The sequence below is a fragment of the Dipodomys merriami genome, unplaced genomic scaffold (genome assembly GCF_024711535.1).
Source record: "Dipodomys merriami isolate MVZ:Mamm:240054 unplaced genomic scaffold, mDipMer1.0.p SCAF_29, whole genome shotgun sequence".
Lineage (NCBI taxonomy): Eukaryota > Metazoa > Chordata > Mammalia > Rodentia > Heteromyidae > Dipodomys > Dipodomys merriami.
In genome coordinates this window covers 14,661,165-14,680,000 of record NW_027204381.1, presented here as the reverse complement: position 1 = coordinate 14,680,000, position 18,836 = coordinate 14,661,165, and the positions used below count along the sequence as shown (strand labels likewise).

The window sequence follows — 18,836 nt, the reverse complement described above, 5'->3', positions numbered from 1 at the left end:
TGTGGTGCTAAGGAATCAAACCCAGGGCCTCATTCATGTGAGGCAAGCACCCTACCACAGAACCACCTTCCCAGCCCCATTTACCTAGTTTAAAGTGGGAACGCAAACACTTCTAAACTATGCCTATTCATTCAAATGCACTAAGGATGAAGAATACAGAGAGGACAGCACTTCCAAGCAACCACAGACAGTTTGATCTTAATTGTTTCCTTATGTTGAAGATGTTTTGTCATTGGAAGACCTTCACTTTTCTTTCTAAAAAAATCAGTTTTAAGTGTTTACAGGTAGTATAATTTGTGACTATCAAGAGCAGTCTTCTAATGGGGTTAGCAGTGTCCAGAGATACAGGCTCATTTTCTCTTGCATGCCCCTGTTCTTACAAACTCTCTGGCTGGGGTTGTTCTGCTGTACCAGATGGGTGGGCAAGAAGCTTCCTGTGACAGTGACAGGGCTTCTGCCTCTCAATGGCTTTGCTGTCTTTCAGGCCTCTTCACTGCCATCTCTGGAACTGCTCTGTTCCTGGGTCCACAGACAGCAGCACAATCTGCAAAAAGCAGTAAATATTCTGCTAACCACACCCTTCTTCCTCCGCTTTCTTCTGGAGCTAGAGTCTCTGCTATCATTCTGAGGCTGCTCAAAGGGAAGGACATCGTCCTCTGATGTGTTGTCTCTGTTCCCAAAGCAAGAGCACCCAGAGTTCTTTGCTGAGCATGCTGGAAGCACTAAAACTTTCTCTGCAGCCTCTTCTGGCAGTTCCTTACTACCATACCAAGCATATCTCCTAGATTCCATTCCAGGCTCATTGCAGCCCTGACTCTTGATAATGCTGCAGACTCTGCTCTCATCCTGGAGCTGTGCAGAGCTGGGCAGGGCTTCTGCTTTTGCTTTACAACTCCCTGTCTCCTCCTGGATCTTTGGGAGGCAGCAGCAGTGGAGGGCAGACACTGAATCATACAGGGAGTTGATGCTGGGACTGGAGCTACTCTGCATCAAGCAGAGGGGAATGGCAGGCAGGGAGACACTTCTGTGTCTCTTCTGCTTCTCATGGCAGGTATGCACAAACTCAGATAGTAATGGCAGGCAATGAAGCAGAGCAGGTAAACTTGCACTCCTCTTTAGAGGGAAGGTGGAAAGGTTTGTGGGAGTTGGGTATGGTCCAACACCAGAGTGCACTGATTTAACAGGGAGAGGGCTGACACTCCCTTGCTTTAGCCCATCTTTTATGAAACAATAGGTAGCCATCACTTCATCATAAGCCCTCTGCATTACTGATTCGCAGATCTGAGATTCAGTGTATCCCATGGCACACATAGCTGTGACAATTGTTGTGTCTAACTTGTCAGGCAGTGGCTCTTCTGGATACAGGGAGCCTTCTTCAACTCGATCAAACCATGGGTGCACCATGATTTGTTCTATATCCGGCCTCTGCTGCGGGTCTACAGTTAGGAGCTTCAAAAGGATGCTAAGTCCTTTTGCAGTCAGGTGAAATGGGATAGTGTACCTGCCCTGTACAATTTGTGTACTAAGCTGTTTGAAAGTGGTCATTTTAAAGGGGGTTTTTCCTGTAACCATGAAAAACAAGATAGTGCCCAGGCCCCAGAGATCCACCTTGAAACCATCATATTCTTGCTGCAGATACATTTCAGGGGCACGGAATATGAAGGCACCACACTTTTCTGTGAGCAACTGCCCCGGGGCGATCCTGACACTCAGCCCCAAGTCGCCAACCTTGGCATTGCTGTGTTCATCCAGGAGGATGTTGTCAGGCTTTAGATCGCGGTGTGCGATCCTGTTCTTGTGTAAGTAAACTACAGCACTGACTATCTGCTTCAGAAACCTCCTGGCTTCATCCTCAAAAAGGCGGCGGTGTAAGTCTATGAGCCACACCAGGAGGTTTCCTCTGGTGGCCATTTCCAGCACCAGGTGTATGTATTTCTCTCCCTCAATCACTTGGTACATTCTGATCACATGGGGGTGATGGAGAGTTTTTAAAATGTCCACCTCATTTTCCACCAGGCTCAGGCGCCCTTCTTTCTCCAGCATTTTCACTGCCACCTCCCTGTCTGTGAGACGGTGGTAGGCCTTCACCACCACACCATAGCAGCCAGCTCCAATGATCTCATCAGCATCATATAGATTGGAAAAGTTCTTCTCCAACACAACAGAGAATGACATGTATTCAAATATGTCTGATTCCATCTTCAAAAGGATGGTAGGGAGTCAGTCTTAACTAACATGGTTAAATAAATACGGTGGATAATAAATAATAACAACTTAGTTCAATAAATAAGGCAGGGAGCAAATTTTAAGAAGTTAATGGAACCACTTTAGTGGGTAGCAAATCTTAACAAAAATTAGTTCAATTTAAACCACAGAATAATGGAAATCCCCAAACCCACACAACACAAAGCCTCCCTTCCCCCCAACCCCCAAATGAAAGCATCAGCCTAGCTCTCATTTGGTCTGGCAGGTCATCCAAAGGAGAGTGCTCAGCATTGGAACTGACAAAAAGTAGAGCAACTGCCTTCTATAACCCCTACTGGGACCTCAGAACGGCATGTGAGGTCAGTGAGCAAATGGACCAATCACAGCTGGGGCTAGTGACACCAGGAAAGAATGGACCAATCACAGCCAGGACCAGTGTTATTAGGCAGAAATGGACCAATCACAGCTAGACATGGACCCCTTAAAGGTCTAACTTTTAGGCCTAGAGGACTGTTGTCAAGGACTTGAGTTGGCTTGAGTTGGACTATTATGGCTGTCATCATGGCAGTTTCAGGAACTGCAAGAACAGTGGCCACACCCCTCCTTCCTTCTCTAGGGCCACGGGATCCTAAGACCTGCTACCACAAGGACACTGTCCCTGTGTTCCAGGCACAAGGACAGTAGTCTTGTGTGTAGGCCCTGGGACTTGCTCCAACAGTCTGTGAAATCATTGTGGATTACATTTAAGTCCTTTGCCACACCCAGTATGTGGCTACTAGAGTGGCATCCAGTTTAAAAAAACACCCTGGCTCTTCAAGTTTGGTGCCATACTATTATATTTTTATTTATTTTCCATATATATTTTTATTGTAAAAATACTCTACATGAGTAGGGTAATGAGTACATTTCCTATTGAGTATTTTTACCTCATCCTCCGTTTTTCCCCTACCATCCCTTCTCTCTCCACCTCTCCAACTCCTCCGTCCCCATCCCACCCCCCTGAAATTGTAAAGTTCATTTTCAACATAGTGGCTTGTACATCTCACTATTATATTTTTAAACAACTCAAAATCTTTGGTATACAACTTAAGGAAATGATTTATTTAAAATTAAAAGGCCATAAGAAAAGATGAAATCACAAGACAAACCCTGAGAAAAAAAGAAACTTCAAACCTGCAACTGAGGCATAGGAGGTACTGCTAAGGATACAATGTGACAAATATGGCCAAGAAAGATTCAACCACGGAGGGAGAGGGGGAGTAAGGAAGTGAAGCCAGGTACAGGCTGCTTTTCTCTTCCTTCTGTGGATTTACAACATTCGCATTTCTTTCCTTTTATGCAGGATTCCTTGCACTGGGATCATTGGGTCACAGGGCCTTTCTCCATTGCCTCCCACTTCACTTGGTGGTGGAAATAGGAGCAATTTCTGGTCAAAATCTACTGCTGCTAAGAGTTACCAGTAGTTACTACCATCAATGAGGTAAAGAAAACATCAACATTTCCCATTAGGTCCTCATCATTATTTTGTAATTCAGAGTCAGTGGGTTGATATGTTCAAATTGATGAAGGGTAAGGGCTAGTGAAAGACTTGGCCAATAATTTACCTGGAACCTCATTTTATTCTGGAATTTAGCTTCTAACCTACTGCAGTCCTAAAGCTAGGAAATTCTGCAGAAAGCTAAGGGCAAACAGAAAACTGCAGATGTTGCTTGCCTAAGATAAGCCAAAGGTCGAATTGTCTGAGATTCCAGACAGCCCCCACCTACGAGTGGTGACCAATATCTAACCAGAAAGTCCTGCAGTTCTGCAGGTACTCCCTTGTACCACCCTTGTGACTTGAACCAATAATCTTAAAGCGCATCAACCCCTTGATCTGACCAATAACCCTTTCTAGATTCCTTCCCACCATTGGACACACAAATCATGTTTTAGGAATGTTTTATGATTTTCTCACGGTGTGTGTTGATTTGTCAAGGAATGATATGATGAGTGCAAAGACCCAGCTTTCCCCAAAGAGTGTATAAAACTGCTGCAAACCCTAGGCTAGGGGCCTCTCAGCATTGCCAGTTGTTTTCTGTGTGCACAGAGGACCAAGCTTGCTCACAATAAATACCTCACTGCTGATTACATCAATCTTGATCTCTGGTGATCTTTTTGGGGTCCCGAACTCAAGCATTTTACTAGGAGAGTGAGTTCAAGAGCTAGATCTGCAGAGCAAGAGAGATCTAAGTTAGAAGCTAGATGCTCTCATTTTGAAACCTAGTACTTCTGTTTAAAAATCTGTAACTAGGGGCTAGGAATGGGGCTTTGTGGTAGAGTTCTTGTCTAGCAAACATGAAGCCCTGGGTTCAGTTCTCCAGTACCACATAAACAGAAAGTGCCAGAAGTGGCACGGTGGCTCAAGTGGTAAGAGTGGGAGCAGTAAACTAGAGAAGCTAAGGGAAAGTGCCCAGGGCCTGAGTTCGAGCCCCATGATTGCTCTGTCTGTCTCTTTGTCTCGATAGATAGATAGACAGATAGATAGATAGATAGATAGATAGATAGATAGATAGATAGATAGATAGATAGATAGATAGATAGATAGATAGATAGGTAGGTAGATAGGTAGATAGGTAGATTGATTGATTGATTTGTTGATAATGAGTTGTCATTTATATTCGTGGTTTCATGACACCAAATATTTACTCACCATAACCTTGTTATTGCTTGTATTTCAATCTTGGTGTGTGTGTTTGCACCTGCACATGCATGCATGGGCTTGAAGTTATAGATCTGTGCTCTTGTTTGGCTTTCTTTTTCCTTTGTCTTCTTTCTCTCATTTTGCTCTTCTTTCTTTTGGTTCTGATTCTAGGCCTTCCTTGAAATCATGGCTTAGTTCCAGTCCCTGAGCCTTTTTACCTTAGGTCAGCTCTACTCTGGCTTTTTCCCTTTCTTTTTGTGGTTAATTGGAGAGAAGAGTCTCATGTATTTCCCTGCCCAAATTGGCTTTGAAGTGTGATCTTCAGATCTCAGCCTTCTGCCTTTCTAGAATAACAGGCATGAGCACCAACCAATACCTAGCTTTATTTGGGTTTCTTGGTTTCCACTAGTGCTCTATCACTTGAAACAAACCTCCAGCTTGGCATTTTGCTGCTCCTTGGAGATAAGACCTCATTGATTTCTCTGGTCTAGATTTTAGTATTGAAAATTTGCTGTCCTTACGTCTGTTGACATCCTTGGTTTCTGAGGTGAAATTCTTCATAATCTCATTGAAGAAGTCCTGTGTGATGAATTGTGTGTGTGTGTGATTTTAGAGGTTCTCTGTCTTTGATTGTTTAATTATATCTTTTTTGGGGGGGAGGTCCGGTTGTGGGGCCTGAACTCTGGGCCTGGGCGCTGTCCCTCAGCTCTTCAGCTCAAGGTGAGCACTCTATCACTTGAGCCACAGCACCACTTCTGGCTTTTTTTTCTTTTTGCTTATGTTGTGCTGGGGAATGGAACCCAGGGCCTCAGGCATGCAAGGCAAGTGCTCTACCACTAAGCCACCTTCCCAGCCTCCAATTATAATATCTTAAGTGATCTCAGATTATCCTACTTGAAGTCTGTTCAGTTGCTAAATGCTTGAATATATAGGTTCATGCTTTAAATCAAAATTGGAAATTTTTTGGTCCTTATTCCTTCCTATTTTTGCTGGCATAGGCCTGGAACTCAGGGCCTTGGCTCTGTGCATGAGTCTCTCTGTGCTTAAATGATAGTGCTGTACCACTTGAGCCACAGCTCAAAATGAATCTATGAACAGAAAACGGGCAAAGCAGTTTTGACTGAGTAATGAGATAAGACCTTGGGGGTGTGACCTGCTTGGGACGTGAGATGACTGGGAGAAGCAAAGGTATGCAATCATGACTACAACATGAGATGGCTTTTGAAACATGTATTCTAAAATCTAACAAACTTGCTCCAACAGTGTTGCCTAAGCCACCTTAGAGTTGCTTCATCAATACATCCAAACCACGACCAGCCACAACCAGCCAATTTAGCATCAGTTCATCAACTTATGCACTTGTGATTCCTTTGCTATGGATCAGGCATGGAGTGTGCAGACTCAAGAGTGGAGTTAGCAGACCCTAGGTGGCTGCTTCTGAGCATGCCCTGTGGTTTGTTGATAACTGGCTTGCACTTACACCCAAGGCAAGTTCCTTGGCTGTGAGCTGTGAACCTGGAAAAATGACTGAGACAAGGAATTGAGGAAGAACAGAGTAAGTCTGATCATGGGAGTCAGGAATCTTCCATGTAGGCACAGCACCTAGGCCCTGAGACAAGCCTCAGGACTGACACACATACAAAAAAAAATGATACAATAGGTAGGGGTGGTGAGAATCGTGAAATGGGCGACATCAATCAAGAGACGCTGCACCCATGAACTGCTCTGATGGATGGCATCATCTCTGTACAACTACCAAGGAATATATATATATATATATATATATATATATATATATATATATATAGAGAGAGAGAGAGAGAGAGAGAGAGAGAGAGAGAGAGAGAGAGAGAGAGATAAATATTATAATAGTGAAAACTTAAAAACTAGGAAAAAGGGGCACAGTCACTCCTGGTTCCTGATCAGAGTAGATGATGATTTTAGGGGGTGTCCCTAAATTTCTGGACTTGATGATCACCCACTTTGAAAGAATAACCTTGTGTCTTTGGGAGTTTGGGTTTTTAATGCAGGACATGCAGTACACAGAAAGGCTCCACCAGAATTAACTAGGCACCACCTTCTATTCTGCTGCTCTGTTCACCTGCTGCCAGCACCAAAGCACTGGGGAAAAGAAGGCCCAGCCAGCCGAATGGGGCCCAGGTAACTGACCTAAAATCTAAGATAATGTTTGTGAGCCAGGGGCATTAGCTTACCCCTATAATTGCAGCTACTTGGGAGGCTGAGATTTGAGGATTGCAGTTCAAAGCCAGCCTGGGCAGGAAATCCACGACACTAATCTCAAACTAACCACCAGAAAACCAGAAGTGGTGCTGTGGCTCATAGTGGCAGAACACAAGACTTGATCAAAAGAGCTCTGGAAGAGTACCTATGGCCTGAGTTCAAGCCCCGGGACTGACAAGAAAAAAATCATGTTTGTGGAACCCTTTACACCCACTCAAGTTCAAGGTCCCAGTTGATGATTGGGTGTGTCCAGTTTTACAGGGCTTCAGCAGGTAGAAGAATTACTATATGGTTCTATTTTTTTGTTAGTCCTGGAGCTTGAGCCCAGGGTCTAGGCACTGTCCCTGAGCCTCTCTGTGTTTAAGGCTAGCATTCTACCACTTGAGATACAGTGTCACATCCTGCTTTTGCTGTTTATGTGGTACTAAGGAGTAAATCCCAGGGCTTCATGCATGCTAGGCAAGCACTCTACCACTAAGCCACATACCGAGCCCTGAATAATAATTAGTATAATAATAAATATATTTATAACAATTATACTTATTATATTTCATTTAATATTATAGCATATATATTTTATATTATGTATTATATAACACATTTATATTTATTTGTATATTACTTATATTTTACATAATATGTATGTTATAGAATAACATTAATACATTTTATAAAAAATACATCATTGTACTTATAGCATTAATATAGTAATTATAATTATAATATTATTATTATTGTAATTATGCTGAAAGAAAAACTGGGGTGTCTCCGAAGGACAGGAGGGCCACTGAGAATTGAGAGCGGCCCGCTGGGCACCTGTGCTTCCTTCCCATGGGTGACCATCACCACTTGTGTTGGTGTTTGTGTGCATGTGTATGTGTTTGTCAGTGACAGTACTAGGGCTTGAACTCAAGGCCGTGCCCATTGTCACTGGTTGCTCAAGACTGGTGCATTACTACTTGAGCTATAGCTCCACTTCTAGCGTTTTCCAGTGGTTATTTGGAAATAAGATCTCATGGGCTTTCCTGCCAGGAACCACCACTCTCAGACTACAGCCTCTTGAGTCACTAGGATTACAGGTGTCAGCCATCAGTGCCTAGCCTGTTTGTTTTATGCTGGTACCTGGGCTTGAACGTAAGAGCCAGGGCTCTGAGTTTGTTGAACTTGTTTGCTCAAAACTAAGCACTTTGCCCCTTGAGTCACATCTCTACTTCAAGGTACGTGTCTCACAGATATTCTTTCCCAGGATGGCTTTGAACCAGCTTGGTCAAACCTCAACCTCATAACTAGCTAGGAATACAAGTATGAGCCACTGACACCCATTTTGTATATTTCTTAAATCAAATCATATCACTCTTACTCCCAACCTTCAAAACTTCTGTTTCAGAATATAAGCCAAAGTCTCCACCATAGCCTAAGGAGCCTCATCTTGGCTAGTGGTTCTCAAACACATCTAAAGGGCTTGTTTGAAGCAGGAACTACTCGGCCTGAGCCTCTGACTCAACAGGCCTGGGCTGGACCTGCTAATGTTTATTTATAGCAAGTTCCTGGATGACATCACTGCTGCTGGGTGGAGACCACACTTATAACTCTTTGCTCTGCACAAGCTGCCCACTGCCTGCCTACAGCAAGCATCTCCTCTACTCCCCACTCTGGCTGTGATTCAGCCACACTGGTCTACTGCCTCTAAGACAGGCCTCACACTTTGAGCTCATGACCATGGCTGATTATAGGGCTTGGATGTCTTGCCTTGATCTCTCCTACGTTACTTTACCACATGAGGCTTTTCTAAATTCATACTTCACTGCAAATTGCTAAGATTCCTCCCTGGCACATCTCTCAATCTATTTTTTCCATCATATATTTAAACAGATATGTATATGTATACATTCTCTACCCTCCCCCACCCTCACACACTAAAGCATAGACCTTCAAAACAAAGCTTTTCTTTTTCTCCTTGCTACATCCGCAGGGTCAAGAAACTAATAAACTCAATAGATATGAGTGAGCCAGGTACTGGTGGCTCATACCTAGAATATCTATTCAGCAAATTGAGATCTAGAATCATTGTTTTTCCATTTATTTCCCATTTTGATTGAAATTTAACCATTAAAGGAACTTTTAAAAAGAGCCAAGACTTCCTTTTTCTCGAGGTTTCCTTCACTCCCTTTCACCTAGTCTATCTCAACCTGTGTCCCCCTGGGGGCTTTGGCATCCCAAAAAATCCACAGGCCCCCCAACTCTGGTTAAATTCAGATAAGCCAGCATTGCCTTTAGTTATGTGGTGGGCAGAGCAGAAGGCATCCACTGTGTGGGCCACCCAACACCTCTCATCTACACCGGTGCCACCTCCACACTCCTGGCCACATGAGCAGCATTGTGTCACCATCATTTGCACTGGCCTAGTCATGGGCTTCCATAATCATCAGGACAGATGTCTTGAAAGCTATTTCACATGCACAAGGTGACATTTCCCAAGACCAGATATATTGCTGACCTGGGAAATCACTGGCATTGGAGCAAGCCATGGCTGCTGCAACTGCACTGCAAGATGCTTCTATCTAGAGAGGAAGCTGGAGCCCTTCCTTCCCAGACACAATGGAGATGCTGGAAGAGTCCCTGCTTGTCCCTGGATAAGTCCATAAACAATTCCCACAGCCCTCACCTGTCAGAAATGAATAGAAAAAGGGTGCAGAATTGTTCAAGGCATTTTCCTTCTTCATAGAAGGGAGCACTATCATCCTGCCCCCCAGATTGAGGCAGCACACCAGGTAAGGGAATCCGCTTGGTTTTCATCCCAACCCAGGAATGATACTGTCCCTTCTCCTGTTGCTAAGGAGTCAGGGTCACATCTTTATAAAGAACCAGTTACCAGGATGATGGGGTTTAGAAGGAAGATAGAATGTATTCTAACCATCAGTAGAACACCCCTAGTCAGAAGGCAGTGTACTTTGGGAGGCCATTGCTCAAAAACAACTGTCATCACCTGCTAATGAAACTGTAACTCCACTGCACCTCATCATTCTTCTTATAACAACAAAAGAAGAAGAAAAAGAAAAGAGTGTTTTGGACTTTCTTGCCAGGACTGGCTTCAAACTACAATCTTCAGATTTCAGCCTCTTGAGTGGTGCCAGGCTTTTCCATGAGACAATTTTCTCAAATTAACCAAGAAAGAAGCAAAAAGAAATAGAGAAAAGTCCAGAACTTGAGCAGGGGCTCAACTGGAAGATCCTGAACAGCACCCACAACCTGATTTCAAGCCTATGACCAGCAAATAATAATAACAAAAATAGCAACAACAACAACAACAAGAATAATGTGAATGAAAAGAGTAGAAGAGCCCATTAAGAATAGTGAGCCAGGCATTTTTTGATGGCTGACATGTGTAATCCCAGTTAGGAGAATGAAATCTCAGGATAATCCCACCTAGGCAGAAAATTCCATGAGGCTCTGATCTCCAACTAACCAGCAAAAAGCCAGAAGTAGAGGTGTGGCTCAAGTGGTAAAGCAACAGCCTTGAGCAAAAAAGCAAAATAACAGTGACAGGCCCAGATACATAGGGCTAGGAAAACTAATAATTAATTAAATACAAATATATAAATAAAAAATCAGAGTGGAAGAAGAGCACAGAGAGCAAATTACAGATATTAAAATGAGCAGAGAATTGGTGGCTCACATCTGTAGCTCAGGCTACACAAAATACAGAACTTGAAGATCTTGGTTCCAAGGCAACCCAGGCAGAAAAGTCCATTGGAATTTGTTAGTGTGTAGCAGTCCTGGGTCTTGAACTCAGGGCTTGAAATAGACATATTTTTCTTAAAGGTAGCACTCTACCACTTCCTCTCTTTTGGGGGTTAAATGGAGATGAGTCTCATGGACTTACCTGCCTGGGCTTTCAACCCCAATCCTCAGATTTCAGGTGCTGATATAGTATCTCTCAGCTTCTTAGCTTCTATGAGATTCTTATCTTCTATGAACTGCCAAAAAGTAAAAGAAGCCAGAAGTTGAGCTGTGTGGTTCAAGCCATAGAGACTGCTTGCTTTGAGGGAAAACAACAAAAATCCTCATGCACAGTTGCCCTGTCCTGGTTTCAAACCCAGGAAGAGTGACCAGGCCCTGTGTTCAAGTGCTATGACCAGCAGCAGCAGCAACAACAACAAAAGAATGACTCAGGAACAGGGATTAGGCCCTGAATTAGAGACCTAGAAACAGCATCAAAAATAAAAGAAAAACAAATTCAAGAGACTGTGGCTAGGCACCTGAGTTCAAGCTCTAGGACCAGCAACAACAAAAAAATGGTCCAAAAGCCAGAAGTTGAGCTGTGGCTCAAGCCTTGGCGTCTGCTAGCCTTGAGTAGAACAAAAGAAAAAAATATTCTGGGAGTGTGCTCATACCAACATGTGTAATCTAGGACTAGGCACAGTACACACACAAACACACACACACACACACACACACACACACACACACACACACACACACACACACACAATAAAAGGAACAATAAAATGAAAAGAAGGCAAAAGAAGAGAGAAGCCAATGAAAGGTTTTTAAGTAGTGGCTCATGCCTGTAATCCTAGCTACTGAGGAAGCTGAAATCTTAGGACTGTGTTTCATAGTCAGCCTGGGCAGGAAAGTTCATGAGACTTGGTTTTCTGTGTGCCAGTCCGGGGGCTTGAACTTGTGGTGTTTTGCTCAAGACTAGAGCTGTACTATTTCATGGCTCTTGGTGGTTAATTGGAGATGAGTCTCATCAACTTTCCTTCCCAGACTGGCTTTGAACCACCATCTTCTGATTTCAGAGCCTGTGCAATGTCCCTATCTTCCCATGAGCCTCTTATCTCCTATGAATCACCAAAATTCTTTTACAAAGCAAGATGTTGAGCTGTTTTTCAAGTTTTAGAGCCTGTAAACCTTGATCAGGACAGGAAAGATTCCAGCATAGTGACCCTGCCCTGATTTCAGGTCTCGGAAGAGTGGCTACCCTCTGTGTTTCAGCCTTAGGACCAGCACTAAAAAAATAACTCAAGGACAAGGAACATTACAAAAACAAAGCCAGCAATGAAATTGTGGCTCAAGCTGTTAGAACCTGCTAGCCCTGAGAAAAAAAAAACAAAATACAAAAAATGCTTCATTCACATTAACCCTGCCGTGATTTTAAACCTTGGAAGAGTAGTCATGTCATGAATTTAAGCCCTAGCACCAAAAATGAAAAAAAATGAAAAAATAAATAAATAAAGCCAGAAGTTAATCTGTGGCTCAAGACATGGAAAGAGAAATAAAAGAAAAAACCTCAGACACAGTGGCTCTGCCCTGTATTCTGCAAATGTGAAGGACCTGTGTTCAAGCCCTAGGACCAGCACAAAAGAAAAATCAAAAGAAAAAAGAAAACAAAACAAAAGTTGAACTGTAGCTCAAATATGAGGCCTGCAACAACTAGGCAACAATGCCAAGTCCTGAGTTCAAGCCATAGGAGCAGCACACGTAAAATAAATGAATAAATACATACATGCATACATATATACATATATATATAAATACATACATGCATACACATATACATACATATATAGAGCCGCAATTTGAGCTGTGTCTTGAGGTAGGAAGCCTGCTAGCCTTGAGAAAAAATTAGCAACAATGACCAGGTCTTGAATTCAAGCATTACAATCAGCTCCCAAAACAAAACAAAATGAAAACCTCAGAAAGAATATGCAGGCCTGAATAATAAGCTAGGTGACCTGAACTTTAAAAAAAGAAAAGAAAAAAGGAACAATAAAATAAGTGAAAAGGACAAAAATATTGAAGAGGCAAGTCAAGATTTTCAAAATATGGTTCACACCTATAATCCTACCTGCTGTGGTTGCTGAAATCGCTCTATTGCTTCCTACTACTGCTGGTTGATTGGTGAAAAATGTCTAATGGATTTTCATGCCTAGGTTGGCTTTGAACCTTGGCTTTCAACTTTCAAGACTCTGTATAGTCATCTTGGCTTCCTATAGTATTCTTGCGATTTTTGTATTTTTTGTCAGTTGTGGGGCTTTAACTCAGGACCTGTGTGCTGTCCCTGAGCCTCTTGTACTCAAGGCTTGGGCTCTATCACTTGAGCCACAGCACAACTTCCAGGTTTTGAGTGGTAAATTGGACATAGGAGTCTTACAAGGACTTTTCTGCCTGGGCTGGCTTCAAACTGAGATCCTGAATAGCTAGGGCCATAGGACATTACCTCATTAATCACCAAAAAAGAAGAAGAAGAAGAAGATGAGCTATGGCTTAAGTTGTAAAGCTTCTATCCTAAAGTGGGGACTGCGGGGAGGGGTGACCTAACACCTCAAGAAGACTGGCAGGTCAAGCCCTAGGATTTTCATTTAAAAAAAAAAACAAAGAAACAAAAACCAACCAAAAATGAAAAGGCAGAAGTTGTACTTTTGCTAAAGTTGTAGTGCCTGCTAACTTATGGGGAAAAAAAGCATGAGACTGGTAAGGCCACTTTGAAGCTCTAGGACTAGTACAAAGAACAAAAAAAAATGGCAAAAGGTAAGCTTTGGCTCAAATGGTAGAGACTACTGACTCTAAGCCAATAACTCAGCAACACTCTCTGAGCCCTGAGTTCAAGCCCTAGGACCAGCACCAAAACCTAAGGAAAAATAAGCCAGGTGCCAGTGATTCACACCTGTAATCCTAGCTACTCATACTCAGGAGGCTGAGATATGTGGATCACAGTTTGAAGCAAGGCAAGAAAGTCCAAGAAACTCTTATCTCCAACAAACTACTCAGAAAAAGCTGCAAGTGGCACTGTGGCTAAAGTGGTGGAGCATTAGCCTTGAGCAAAAGAAGCTCAGGGACAGTGCCCAGGCAGAAGAGTTCTAGCCCCAAGATTGGCAAAAAGAAACAAAGAAAAAAGCAAGTGGGTAATTAAGCTGTGGTTCAAGGTGTGAACCCTGCTAGCCTGGAGGAAAAAAAAGTAAAAAAAATAAACAAAAGTTTTAAAAAATCATTCCCAGAACCACATGCTCCAGTGCAATTTTGCCTACATCATTAGTATACAGACAATCAGGCCAATGTCTCTGCTATAGCCTACATCTCAATACCCAAAATTATTTGAAAACTGCTTTCCAAGAATTGCCACATGGGGACAACATGGGGAAATTATCAACTACATAGCAATTATTGACCTCAAAAATATTTATTAATATGATTATATATATATTTTTATTGTAATAATACACTACAGAGGGGTTGCAGTTCCATGAGTAGGGTAATGAGTACATTTCCTATTGAGCATTTACTGCTTTGTGTTTCCACTCCCATCACGTCCCTTCCCTCCTCGCCAACTCCTTCCTCCCCCGCTTCCCCAAAATTGTAAAGTTCATTTTCAACATAGTGTCCTGTACATCTCATCGTCACAATGGGTTAACCTGCATCTCCATTTAAGCATTCCACTATACCCCTTCACTTCCCCAAATTACAAAAATATATATACAAGATGCAGAACACCAGAATCACATACAGTGAAAACAGGGGTTATACTGTGGGAGAAGGACATACAAAAGACTCACATAGTACATTATAAGTACATTAAAAACAATAGCAAGAAAGAAAAAACATTTGTATCCCTATCTTGGGGTACATTTTGCTCAACATATCACATGTGGTCATATGTACATAGCCTTTGACCTTCTCTGCTTGTCCTAGACATATACTCGTCTTTGCAAACAAGGGAAACCATCAGACCTATGTTTCTTTGGGCCTGGATTACTTCACTCAATACAATTTTTTCCAAATCTTTCCATTTCCTAAAAATTGGGGTGGTATCATTCTTTCTGATGGAGGCATAGAATTCCATTGAATATACATACCACATTTTCTTGATCCATTCATCTACTGAGGGACATTGGGGTTGGTTCCATATCTTAGCTATGAGGAATAAAGTTGCAATAAACATGGCTGCGCTGATATCTTTGGTATGACCTTCTTTGTGATCATTTGGGAAAATGCCCAAAAGAGGGATTGCTGGGTCATAGGGGAACTCTATGTGGAGTCTTTTGAGGAAGACTCCATACTGCTTTCTAGAGTGGTTGAACAAGTTTACACTCCCACCAACAATGCAGTAGGGTTCCCTTTTGGCTACATCCCCTCCAGCATGTTGTTACTAGATTTCTTTTTTTTTTTATTGTGAAAATACCATATAGAGGGGTTACAATTACATAGGCAAGATAATGAGTACGTTTCTTATCAAGCACTGTTGCTTCCTTCTTTGTTAGGTGGAATCTCAACGTTATCTTGATTTGCATTTCTTTTATGGCTAGAGAAGTTAGCAACCCCAAATAGCAAAAGCAATCCTTAATAGAAAAAAACAGCACTGGAGGAATATCAATTCCAAATTTCAAACTCTAGTACAAAGTCATAGTAATAAAAACAGCTTGGTACTGGCACAAGAACAAAGCTGAGGACCATTGGAATAGGATTGAAGACCCAGAAATGAACCCACAGATCTATAGCCACCTCTTCTTTGACAAGGGAGCTAAAGAAATAGAATGGAAGAAAGACAGCCTTGTCAGTAAATGGTGCTGGCAAAATTGGTTAAACACTTGTAGAAAACTAAAGCTAGATCTGTATATGCCACTCTGTACCATAATCAACTCCAAATGGATCAAAGACCTCAAAATAAAAGCAGAAACCCTGAAAACATTACAGAAAGGAATAGGAAAACTATAGGCCAAAATTTTCTTAATAGAGAACCAGAAACACAACAAATCAAAGAAAGATTAGACAAATGAGATTACATGAAACTGTAGAGCTTCTGCAAGGCAAAGGACATAGCTAGAAAGATCAATAGAAAGCCCATGGATTGGGAGAAGATCTTCACTATCCATACAATGGACAAGCATCTCATATCTAAAATATACTTAGAACTCAAAAAACTAAACCCCCCAATAACAAATCCTCAAACAAACAACTGCCCAATAAAGAAGTGAGCTAAAAACATGTTTTCTTGTGATTTTTCTATGTCCTTCTCATCATTATTTCCCTAAATCTAGCAAATTACCTAGAATAAGGGTTAAGAGACATGTTTGCTTACTGAACATCTACATGTATATTTAAGATACTAGACTCATTTCTATCAACACTGAGTATTATTTACAATGAGCCTCATACATTGTAAGAGGTCTATATAAATGATAACATATTTAATACTCAAGAACTCTGCATTTGCCAGGCTGCACTGACTCATACTTGTCATCTTTACTACTAAAGGGAAGGGGGTGCTTGTGTTGTTCAAAAATACTAATGTTATAAAGGTAAGGAAAAGCTGAGAAATTATTCTAGACTAAAAGAGATCAAGTATACACAACTACATATAATTCAAGATCATGTACTGGTATTAGTACTAGAGAAAAAAAGTGATAAAGAATACAATTGAATCCATTGGCAAAACTGGAAAAAGACAAAAGATTAAGCAAAAGTATGGCATTGCTATTAATTTATTGAAGCTGATAACTATCCTGTGGCTATGTAATAATTTATATCCTGAGGAGATCAAGATTAAAATATGTAGGAATAGAGGACTATGATATATGCAAGTTAATCTCAAATGTGCATCCACACAGGGAACACACATGGAAACACAAGTGATTAAGCAAATGAAGGAAAATGTGAACCATAGTGAATTTGCATAAAAAGCACACAAATATCATTTATATTCTTTTTGAGACTTTTCCTGAATTTGACCATTTTGGGGGGAGGGGTGGTCCAGTCATGGGGCATGAACTCTGGGCCTGGGCATTGTCCCTCAGCTCTTCAGCTCAAGGTTAGCACTCTACCACTTGAGCCACAGCGCCACTTCTGGCTTTTTTTTTTCTTTTTGCTTATGTGGTGCTGGGGAATCAAACCCAGGGCCTCATGCATGCAAGGCAAGCGCTCTACCACTGAGCCACCTTCCCAGCCCTGAATTTGACCATTTTTAAACAATACTAGATTGAATAGTGAAGAGATACATTTGGACTGCAGAAGATGAGTTCCTGAGAAGTTGTGTGAGAAGGTTTCATGAGAATGCAAGCATTAGGGGATAAGAATAAAAGATCAAGTACTACATTCTTTACCCTAGGACTTAGGCGAGAACAGGACATGCTGACTTACACGGCCATCAGCTCCTTCTGTCCAGGAAACATTGTGTGCCTGCTCTTTACTGGTTTATAGAATGTCTCAAGACTGGGATAAGTAGGCATAAAAGGAAAAAGCAACCCATAAACAGGCAACCGAATATATGTTTTATTAAATATTTTCCTGGATATAGAACCTCCTTACCCACTCTGATCTTGGACATGTATACAGCTCATGTCACCAACAAAGAGCAAAGCTTTGCCCTAGGGTGTTATTTCCATATGATAAATGGTCACTATCTCAGTTTTATCCACTACAGTGTTACAAATAAATAAATCAAAATCACTAAGAAGTAATAACTTACTCTGGCAAGTTTGTCTGGTTTGCAGGAGATGTGCAGCTGGGAAAACAGCTCTGTTATCTCTTCAGAAAAATCTTCATCCCCTGAAAAAAAACCAAAGTCAGTCACACGAAAAATATTCCAGCAAACTGCTGAGGATCACAAGAAAGGTGAAAGGAAAAGGAGTGAAAGCAGCAGAAATATTCATAACAATTTATCTGAGCAAGGAATATGAGCGCTTACAGAATCTTTTTGTGTATACTGTGTCAATGGATGTTCTTAATGGGATTATAAGAGAAGTGGGCATTATCACACTTTAGTGATAAAGATAAGAAAGGCTGGAAGAGATCAAGGATTTCCTCAAGATCTCTTAGCAAAGATTAAGAGTTAAACCTTGGCCCTCCACTCTCAATGCTCTTTGCATCACATTAAAGAATAATGCATGGAGAGTGTGAGGCAGATATTGTATAAAAAAAATGGAATTCGGGCTGGGAATGTGGCTTAGCAGTAGAGTGCTTGCCGAGCAAGCATGTGGCACAAGGGGCACACTGTGGCACAATGGCTTTATGTGTTTCCTAAGATAAGACTTCTAAAAGGCAGATTTTTTATCTATGTACGTATATCTTTGGATCATGAAAATAATTACCATCTTTTGGTTATGACTACTGTGCCACATACTGAATACAGTATTTCATTTAGTACTTATTTTAACAACCTGTAAGGTATTATAGATGAGAGAACAGCTCAGTATCTAGGAACTTTTCAAGGTCACATGGCTTTAGTAAATGACAGATCTTCATTTTGACACCGTGGATAACTCCAAAGCCCCTCATGGTTAGCTGCCCTCTCAACACTTCAGAACAACATTAACAATGTATGTTCAAAAAACTCTTCTTTCTTTTTTTGTGCCAGTCCAGGGGCATGAACTCAGGATCTGGGTACTGTCCCTGAGCTTCTTCAGTTCAAATCTAACTCTCTATCACTTGAACTACAGCCCACTTTGGGATTTTGGTAGTTAATTGGGGATCAGAGTCTCACAAGACTTTGCTGGTGAGCTGGCTTCAAACCCAGATCCTAGGATCTCAGCTTCCTGAGTAGCAAGGTTTACAGGCCTGAGACACTAGCACCTGGTCAGAAAACATTTTCTAATAAGGAGTTAAGCTTTTACATAGAGTATACTGTCATTTATTAGTGTGATTTTATACAACTATCCAGTTTGACTTCTTAAAACACAATGCTAAAGACAATTAAATGAAAAAGAAAACATCC

At 41.6% G+C, this 18,836-nt stretch overlaps 1 long non-coding RNA gene across 5 annotated transcripts in view; it reads right to left on the bottom strand.

Annotated features, from left to right (window-relative positions):
- Positions 1 to 18,836, bottom strand: part of LOC138838915 (uncharacterized) — an 81,865-nt gene that overhangs the window by 41,316 nt on the left and 21,713 nt on the right. For 3 of the 5 annotated variants that reach the window (XR_011375794.1, XR_011375791.1, XR_011375795.1), the window contains 2 exons: positions 17,592 to 17,671; positions 11,010 to 11,103 (listed from right to left, as the gene is read on the bottom strand). This is a non-coding gene — a long non-coding RNA (uncharacterized lncRNA). The remainder of the gene's footprint in view (positions 1 to 11,009; positions 11,104 to 17,591; positions 17,672 to 18,836) is intronic. The other 2 variants (XR_011375793.1, XR_011375792.1) reach the window with 1 other exon arrangement.